Source organism: Plodia interpunctella, chromosome 25 (genome assembly GCF_027563975.2).
Source record: "Plodia interpunctella isolate USDA-ARS_2022_Savannah chromosome 25, ilPloInte3.2, whole genome shotgun sequence".
In the NCBI taxonomy this organism is placed as follows: Eukaryota; Metazoa; Arthropoda; class Insecta; order Lepidoptera; family Pyralidae; genus Plodia; species Plodia interpunctella.
This window is the reverse complement of record NC_071318.1, coordinates 5,149,006-5,159,214: the sequence shown is the minus strand read 5'-3', so window position 1 is coordinate 5,159,214 and position 10,209 is coordinate 5,149,006.

The following is a 10,209-nucleotide window of genomic DNA, read 5'->3' as shown; positions in this document are numbered from 1 at the left end:
TGTTGCTAGTAGTTTGCAGCTTTGAGAACTATTTTGTGTTCTTATTTATTTATTTATTTATGTACACGACACAATAGAGTAAATATAAAACTTACAAATAGACTAAGTACAAAGGTACTACTTATTTATACATAAATTTGTTCAAGTGTAGACCCGCAAAAAAAATTAAAAAAAGACGTGGCGTGTAACTTGAAAATATAGTAGTCTAGTATTATATATACTACGTTGTAAACATTTTATCTATCTACTAGCTTTTTTGCCCGCGGCTTCGCCTGCGTTAGTTTCTCACGGGGACAGTTCAGAGATCTAACATTTCTTGATATATTTCACGAATGTCGATTGAATAGAAACATACAAACTCACTTTACATTTATCGTTGTTATTAAATTAAATCGAAAAAGTGGAATAGGATTGAACAAATCTGAAATTATTTTAGGACTCTGTTGTATAGAATATTGTTTGTTCTCTCACAATTAGTTCTTGAATTTATCCTTTACAAATAAATAAACAAATCCATCCATTTTATTGAATTATTGATAGTTATTAGAAAAGATAAATTAAATTACTCGTTTATTACGTCAATTAAATCAATAACAGACATTTGTTAATTAATTCAATTTCACAGTTAAATTTAAGTGACCGGATCATGGTTGTACGATTAGAAATTGTAGTTACCATATCAGTTAGATCTAATTCGCCGCCACTACCACCTAGTCAAGACCGTCCGTCTGTGATTGAAAGGCCCCAGGTTCGAATCCTACTCGCGCCACATTAGTTTGTATACCAATCTGACTTGTATATAGTAATTTTCATTGACCACCACTTGCTTCAGATGAAGAAAATTTATTTTTTGCATACGAATTTATATTACATCCTAAATCGTAACTTAACAATTGTAAATGCAATAAATAAATACAATGCCATTTCTTTTGTTATACTATACTTATTGCAAATGATTTTTTTATTATGCCGTTTTTGTAATAATTAGCTATTAATTATTTTAATTATCTCAATTAACAACTGAAACAAACGGCATTGAGGTGTCAAATTAATAAATTATACTGCAATAATGGCGATTGGTGTGATTTAAACTCATAACTTCATCATTCATCGTAATTTAAAATTAAAAAATGATAGATCTCTGAACTGTCCCCGCGAGAAACTGACGCAGGCGAAGCCGCGGGCAAAAGCTAGTTTAAAATATGACGCAATAATTTGGTAATACTTTGAGATCGTCCAATCAAATCATTTATTCAGAAATTACACCTTCACGGGCACTTTTCATATTCTAAATTAAATTATATTTGGCAAAATCACAAGATACATTCGGTTCATATAATTTAAAAAAATCTGTTTTTTTTTTAAGAATTACCACGATAGTCCGAGTTTTATCAAAAATGAATCATTCAATTTTAAAGATTCAACTATGGTTTTTCGGCCGGCCGTCTGCCTGACGTCAACCCTCTTTGAGAAAGCCATTGTTACCTATCAGTTTTCGAGGGTTTTTATCCTTTAGTCTGGCCGGATACAAACGCCAATCAAAAAGTTATCAAGCCCTATTTTATCTGTATTTTCAAATATTCAAATACAGAAGGACAAGTTCTACGTCAACATATAGTACCTGTTTGAAATTCGAACGCAACTTATCTCGAATTGGAATTGTTACCCGGCAAAATTAACTTGTTCCGAAATACGCCGACTTCGCTTACAATTTGACACTATCTACGTCCCCACTATTACCTGCCAAAGTCCCTCACTTAACCGCATAAATTATTTCGATTCGAGCTAAATATGTCGAAAGTTTCAAGTGCAATTTGAAGTCGAGCGATCCCAGGTTCAGATCCTACTCGTGTCGCGTCACCGATAGCGAAAATAAAAAAAATCTCTTTTCAAATTATTCTACAGTAGATAAAGGAATTTATAATAATAATAAGAATATAGTTACAGTCTACTAAACCAAAAACGGTAGTCACCAAAATCTTCGAAAAAATTTGAAAAGAATTAATAAACAAAAGAAATTGGTAAAAATGTGATGGTGGCGCTAGCAGTTATGTATGACATTAACCGGTTGAAATAAATATATCTGCTTCAAAATGAAGTTGCAAGATTTCACGCGAAACACATAGTTACTCTCATACATACATGCATTACATAGCAAATTATAGAAGTTTATCATATAAGACATAATTCCACAGACGTGGAGCGTCGAAACCCAGCTTTCCTAATTTTCGTGTCCACTCCGCACGGTCGTCGGCATCCCTAGTTATCAGACCATTGGCACACATATCGTCCTTGACGACATCAAGCCTGCACTTCTTGTGTCGCCATTTCTGCCACACGGCAGCACCATAACCAGACATATTTTCCCTACACAATTTTAAACACACATCATAGCGGAACTCATTAAACCAAAAACAGTGTTTTAATATTAAATAAAGCTGCAATAAGTCATGTAATTTAAATGTTTGCATATGTACTTATGCAAATTTGATGGGGACCACGCATATCATTATTCGGCACAGTCAATTTAAATTTAACATGTTTTCGGCTGGTTTTAAACGACTTTCAGTGGACTGTAACAGTTCCTCTAAACTTTAAAAGCTATTGTCTAATGAAATCCATACTTCTTCTTCTTCTTGGCGTGACGATGGCAAATCTACAAATGCTATAATGGATACAAAATATTTTTATGCCAGAACCGAGCCACTTCGACGGCTCCATAGGAAGCTGCCTTCAAGTCAGGCCGAGTATAGATTTGGGCACTCGGAACAGGCGAGGAGATGAGCCATCGATTGCGGGGAGAGGCCACAATGGTACATATTATGAGAATCATTAAGCATGTGTGTTTATTTTTCACGTCGAAGCGGAGCCACCAAATATATATACGTATTCCGTTAAGCAGAGCATAGGGTTGTGGTGATTTTTAGTGTGGAGATAGTTGGAAAGCTGAAGAGTGCTATTCTACTCTTCGTAAGTTGAAATGCGAGCGAAAATAAGTTTGTCACAATTACTGAGCTCCGAAGCGAAAAAACCGGTAAAATGATAAAATGTGAGACCGAGAGAAAGAAAGAGAGAAGGCTTTTGCCCAATGATGGGATCTAATCCCACTAATTGACCGAGCGAGCGAGCGAGCGAGGGCTACCATTATATTTGAGGCAAAAATACATTTTTTGTACGAATGTATTGTATGTTTGTACGCGATAACTTTCGAACCGTTTGTCCTATTTTGATGAAATTTAAAAGGTGTGTAGGATTTGCCAATAGAATTCTTAAGTTTGTGGCAAACAAAATCGGTTAGGTAACCCGTTTTAGAAATATTCACAATTTTGTAAAAACTCATCAAAATTGTGTTCGGGAGGTTAAGTTAGTGGCGTACAACTAGTTTATTACTTTTTCACGCTTAAACAGCTGGGTAATTTGTATGAAATTTGGTTGTGAGGTGACTGATAACTTGCATTAACATATATAGGGTACTTTTAATCTCGAAAGTACGCGATTCCCGTAGGATTTGGACAAAAAGTCTGATAGTCAATGGCGCACAATCCAGTGTAATTTGAATAAGGTGTTTACAAAAATGTCATCTTTAACACAAGCTTTTATTGTAGTCAGAAAGATCTTATTACATTCAATGCACGACAAAAAAAACGTTATAGATTTCTGTTTCGAAATTGGGTTACAAGTTTCCACTCCAACATCTACTTTTATATACCTACATCATGTGAAATGAAAGTTTTTATTTTATTAGTGGCCAGTATTGTTCAATTAAGTAATTTCCACGACACTTCACAACGATATCAAAATTTGTACCTACAACACTAATATTCAATGTACAATACAACATATATATTATTTTAATTCTCATGTTGAAACTAGTGGAACACCTGCTTCGGTGCATTTGTATGGAGACAACGCTTCGTACAATAACGCAGGGCGCTACCATTGGAAAAATAATTTTATAATTTAAAGATCCACACATTTATTGTTTTTTATTTCATTTATAACAAATTTTGTACCTTACAAAAATGTTTAAAAATGAAACTAAATTAACTTACCTTAAATAAAAACTAACGTATTAATAAATAAAATATATATGTACATAATAATAAAACTGTAAGTTAGCTATGTCTGTACGGGACGATTTTTATGGGACTAATAGAAGCCAAAACTTTTTTTCAGAATTTTTCACTGTCTGCCTGTATGTTTGTATTGCAGGTAAGAATTCGATGAAATATACATAGAGAATGATCATATATCGAGAAACTACAATATTGACAGTTATCTAGACATAATATACTATCGAGAAACCATAGTTACAAAACTATGTTCCCGAAGGACGCAACACAGTATCTGTTAAAATTGCTCAACTAATTCCAACCCAAGACACTTTTGTATGACATTGCCACCGCATAATTTTATACTTTGTTTAGCAGTGCTCTAATGAACACTTTGTATCAATATGCAGAAATACGATGTACTAATTTTGTTCAAGTTTCAATGTTTAACGGTGTGTGTGTGTGTGTGTGTGTGTGTGTGTGTTTGTGTCTTTTTACTATCTTCTCTCTCTCTCTATCTATCTATAGGTTCGTATAAAAAAATAAACTTTTAAATTTTAAGATTTGGATATGATGAAACAAGCGGCCGATATATATATATATATATATATATATATATATATAACTCTTGCATTACTGTGACTGACTGACTGACAGACAACGCACAGCCGAAACTACTGGGCGTAGAGAGCTGATAAGTGGTAGTGTGTAGGTGTATCCTAGGACAGTGAGGGAGCACTAAGAAGGGTTTACCTGAAATTACCACGGGAAACAAATTTGTACTCACATACAAAGTTGTGGGCAAAAGCTAGTGCAATATAATAAATACTGTCTATTAAAATATTTTATCGAGTGTGTACGTAGCAAAATTACGGAGCCACTTTTTGAGTTTTAGTATACTTATTTCACTGAAGCGGTGGTGGTGTAATGGTTAAGACGCCCGCCTGTGGATCTAAAGGTCTCAGGTTTGTATTCTACTCGTACCACATGAGTTTATACCAATCTGACTCATATATAGTGGTTTTCATAGACCACCACTTGCTTCCGGTGATGGAAAACATCGTGAGGAAACCTGCACACTGGTGGACAGTTTAGTTCACTAGTGTATATGCGGCAACCTGCCACAAGTAGATGGCGACAAGTAGTCGTAAAAGTCATGTCAGATGCCTTCAGGCGACTTGAATAAAATCTGACACCAGTATCGCTGGTAATAACATACTCGATATGATGATGACTAATTTCATTCATTTATTTCACTTTTACCTAATATGTTACAATATCTATCTTCTTCATAGTCGTACTCCTCATGGCTGAGGGTCGTGGTTATTACATGGAATGAAACACACACAACAACTTTCTTGGCATTATTAATGGAGTGGTTTGCCATTGCCATCTCCATTTCACATACAAGTTAATAAGAATTAACCAGTGTGCAGGTTTCCTCACGATGTTTTCCTTTACCGGATATAGAATATCTATACAGCAAACTAAAACTAATTAAAAATAACAAATTACATTTTAAAAAAACGGAAGAATTACACACGTGTATTCACAAAAACGCCAGTTTCTGCAGTTCGTTCCCTTGAGGTAGCGTACCCAGAATTATCACGTTCAATGGTAATGCTTATTTCCTGGGCAAGATATAAGTGATTTTAGTGGAGATGGCCTTTATACAATTTATGTGCCGAAGAGCTTCGCGGCTCCAAGGCAGAAAATAAATAAATAAAAATCGATAAAAATGTGACTGTGGCGCCTAATAAAAGCGATGACAGACATAGAAATCAATGCAGACAAAGCATACGTTTGAACATTCTCTGCATAACTATGCAATTAATATATAACATAGGACATACCACAACGATGTCGATCACAAAGCAAAGGTCAGTGAAGTGATTTCCAGGGATTTTGACTGTAACGATGGTAGAAAACGGTTACAAAGGCATGTTACCTTTGAAGGATAATTTTGAAGATTACTGATGATGATACCTAACAGTAATTTCTACATAATTTACAATGAGCTTATATATTCCTAATAATATTATAAACGCGAAAATTTGTGACGATGTATCTTTGTCATTCTTTAACGCGAAATCTACTGGACGGAATGTTATGTTTGGTACACGGGTGGAATATAACCTGGAATAACATATGGGGTATATTTTTATCGCGAAATTCCCACGGGAGCGAAGCCCGGGGGCGTGGCTAGTGAGTGATATTTTCAAATTTCGAATCCCTTCTAATATTTTTAAATTTTCTTCTCTTCGTTTTAAGAACATGTTGGTTATACTTTTTATTAGAAAGTTGTAAATTCTTTTTGTAAATTTATTTTTCAATTTTACAACGCCCCACGAAACGATGAAAACCGAAATGAATAACAATGTTGTGGAAACAAGTCACACATAAATCAGATACTGATTTATTGAAAATATTGCATTCTGAGTCGTAAAGCCATGCAGGAGCATATATGGTAGCAGAAGCAAAGGGATATTGTCTTTTCGACAATAACTATATGCTTATTTTTGTTGTGTTTTTTTTTATGTGTCCGTTTACACGTGTTTTATTTTTATTTGAATGTATTTTATTTTTATTTGTATTTATTATTATTATTTATTAATGAATTTAATTGAATTTTAAGTGTATACGCAATGATTTAATTCACTAACCATGCTAGCCATATGACTTTTGACCAAAATTAATAGTTTGCAATAAAATATTAATTAATTAAAACAAATGTTTATATTTGAATGAGGTTCTTTAACTAAACGCAAACCAAATTTCATCAAAATCAGTTCAGCAGTGTAGCCGTGAAAGCGATGAATTTACACAATTATAAGATATGATTTTTACACAAATTTTCAACCCCCATTATAGTCATTTGGGGGTTCATTTTGAAAAAAAAAGTAACCTGTATTTGAACGGTATTCTCTAACAACATGCATACCAAATTTCAGCAAAATCGGTTCAGCAGTTTGGCCGGGAAACGAAGAGAAGAAGAACAGACAGACAGAATGTTAGTATGTATAACCATATCTCCTTCTTTCTGTGATCTGCGACAGAAATAGAGAAAGATCTACATCTGGTATTCAGATTGTTGGATCGGGTTTCGACTCCATGCATCTAAATAAGAATGTCACGTCGAATTTTTACGATTTAAAGGTAACCCATGTGTGAAATTATTTCGTTTAGATGCCAGAAGATATTATTGGTAATACAATTTCAAACTTTAATAAATCATGTGAAATATTACAAAAAAATATTTGTATTTAATGGAATGTTTTTTTTAAATTAACTTTTATTTGTATCCTAATCACTATTATTGTAATCTAAATAATATAAAAACTGACAATCTAAGCTATTTCTTTGCATAAGAAAAAAATATTATTCTTGTTCTTTATGAATAAAGATATTGTATATTTTACATACAAATCAAATTTTCCCACTCCATCACAGTACTACAAATTCAAGAACTTGTGTTTTTGCAGTCGACTGTACCTGACCAATAGGTAATATTTAGATTATAATAAAAACGGTATTGGTGACGTATTGGTAAATGGTATTGTTCAATAAATAATGTTCTTTGTGTTTGCAATCAATGGCGACGTGGGAAAATATTGCGACAAGCTCAGATAGAACGGGCAAAAAGTAAAGACTGAGTGTCTGTGTAAATCTAGTTGTTTTATTTTTTGTTTACAAGTTGTTTTATTCGACGACCTCGGTGGCGCAGTGGTAAAGTGCTTGCCTCTGAACCGAGAGGTCCCGGGTTCGATCCCCGGTCGGGTCATAATGGAAAATGATCTTTTTCTGATTGGCCCGGGTCTTGGATTTTTATCTATATATGTATTTGTTATAAAATATAGTATCGTTGAGTTAGTATCCCATAACACAAGTCTCGAACTTGCTTTGGGGCTAGCTCAATCTGTGTGATTTGTCCTAATATATTTATTTAATTCATATTTTAATTTTATTTGTAGAACATAATTTTGCTCGTGAATTGACAAAAGTGAATGGCCAAGACTACCGGCAGTCTTATGTTTTTCCACTTGAGTGCAACATTGATAACACATCTGATATGAAGGTGGGTTTAACCAGCGCAGATTTTTGTTTAAAAGTCAACGTCGCGCTGGTTCCAATTAACGATAAAGTTGACTGGTGCAACCAGTTCTTATACAATCGGTGCCTACACTAAATACTAAGCCGGGCGTTAGTAGTGGTCCACTTGGAAACAAACACAAAAACACAACACACTCAGAAACAAAAACAAATATTTGTGATCAGAAGTACAAACATTTATACACGCTGGAAATCGAATCTAGGACCTCCAGATGTTGGACTAGCATAGCGACGACTACGCCGCGAAGATCGATAGGCTCGTAGCCTTAGTAGATAAAAAATAATTTCTTTTATAAAAAAAGTTCGAGTGTAAAAATGATCACTCTAAAAATGTATCTTGATTTCTAATATTTTAGTCTCTTAAAATTCAGTCTTTTTTAACTAATAAAGTTTAATCATTTTATTGCTAACAGTCTTTACTTTTCCTGTTCAGTGCGCAATCCGATTTACAATTGAATTGTGTCAAAATTGAACGTTTTAATTATATAGTTTTATGTATAGTTTTTTCCATGTGAGAAATATGGACACAAAATATCTCACAATACATAGATAGTCACTTATTTTTTTTAATTTTTCAACAACACATTTCATTCTTTGTTGTGTGATGTTTGTATTTCCATTTCAAATTTTACACGTGTCATATGAAAAAGATATTGACAAGTTTCGTCCATTATAAAAAGTTGTTTTGAGGCTGCAGTGAAGTTTGTTCACCTGTGCTAATATTTGAGTATAATTGGTAGTCGGTAGTAGACTTTCCTACATTTTTTTTATAAAATCATGAGGTTAACGACTGTAACATACTCGTAATGATTACATCACTACATTCACGACTATTTGACGACACATTGACGACCTCGGTGGCGCAGTTGTAAAGTGCTTGCCTCTGAATCGAGAGGTCCCGGGTTCGATTCCCGGTCGGGTCATGATGGAAAATGATCTTTTTCTGATTGGCTCGGGTCTTGGATGTTTATTTATATATGTATATGTTATAAAATATAGTATCGTTGAGTTAGTATCCTATAACACAAGTCTCGAACTTACTTTGGGGCTAGCTCAATCTGTGTGATTTGTCCTAATATATTTATTCAAGTTACAATATGGAACAAATGTCTGCACCCGCCTGTCCCTGGCAGAAGGCACAAACCCAACAAGTGCTGGCTTGATATGTCGTCATGATGATATGCGTGACAATGGTCTAATAACTAAGGATGCCGCCGATCGTGCGAAGTGGAGACGAAAAATAGGAAAGCGGACAATGGGTCAACGGCTGAGGTAGAAACCGAGAAAACGCTCAGATGAGAGAGAGGGACAGTGTATCAGTACTTTATAATCCAGGTCATAATAAAAATCTGGAAAAACCTGTGGCTTTTAATGGTCCTAACCCAACGCGACCCAAAATGATATATGCCCTTTTATAACATACTAACGGGCCGGACACGGGCCGCATATGGCTTGTGTAGACATAAATTTGGTTTTCGAGCGTTTATTACAAATTTTTTTTCCTATACCATTATGTTTACTAGATGCGTCCCGTGGCTTTGTTATAGATTATCGGGATTCATTCACGTCGAGTGTGTTATTGCTAACACTGGTGTCAGATTTTATTCAAGTCGCCTAAAGGCATCTGACATGAGTTTTACGACTGCCTACCGCCTTTTAGTGGCATGTAGGTAGTCGCATACACACTAGTGAACTGAACTGATGTCGGGATAAAAAGTAATAGCGACAATCATTAACAATGTACTTTCCTAATGAGAATATTATTTTCTGGTTGGGTCACCAGACGAGAAACGGTCCTCCCATTCCGGCACCATTTCACAAATTTCCTCGACACGCCTTTTTTAGAGTGTGGGTTAACTGATAACCCTTTCTAATGAGAAACTCTCCCTTTCTGATAACAAAGTTTGTATAAAGCAAAATATATTATTCTAGACGTCTGTAAAACCATACTAAAGTAGTACTATGCCACTCCTGAAGTTTTCGTCTGTCCCTGTGTCAAATTTCAACAAAATCGGTCCAGTGGTTTTTGAGTTTATTCGTTACAAAC